We start from the raw sequence: 284 nt of genomic DNA, 5'->3' as shown, positions 1-284 counted from the left end.
GATATGCATCGTTACATCATCCCCTTATTTCGAGAGTGGTCGACCCGACCACGTACGGATTTTACTACCCCCCCTGTATGGAATCTGACCATCCATAAGGTACCATTATGGTACTTAAGATACCGACGAGACAAGTGCGCTGAGTTATATGGTACCACTACTACTAGTTGTTCTGTGAGTGCCACGCGGACTGGTGTTCTGTCGCCTGGTTTTCTTTGGCACTCGATGGTTGTTGGTGGTGTTCTTCGTATGTCCCATTTTATTCGTGGTCCGGTTCTGTTCGG

This window comes from Odontomachus brunneus, unplaced genomic scaffold (assembly GCF_010583005.1).
Source record: "Odontomachus brunneus isolate Ranch 3 - 2012 unplaced genomic scaffold, Obru_v1 Obru_scaffold_071, whole genome shotgun sequence".
NCBI classification, from domain to species: Eukaryota; Metazoa; Arthropoda; class Insecta; order Hymenoptera; family Formicidae; genus Odontomachus; species Odontomachus brunneus.
Note: the sequence above shows the minus strand (reverse complement) of the source record.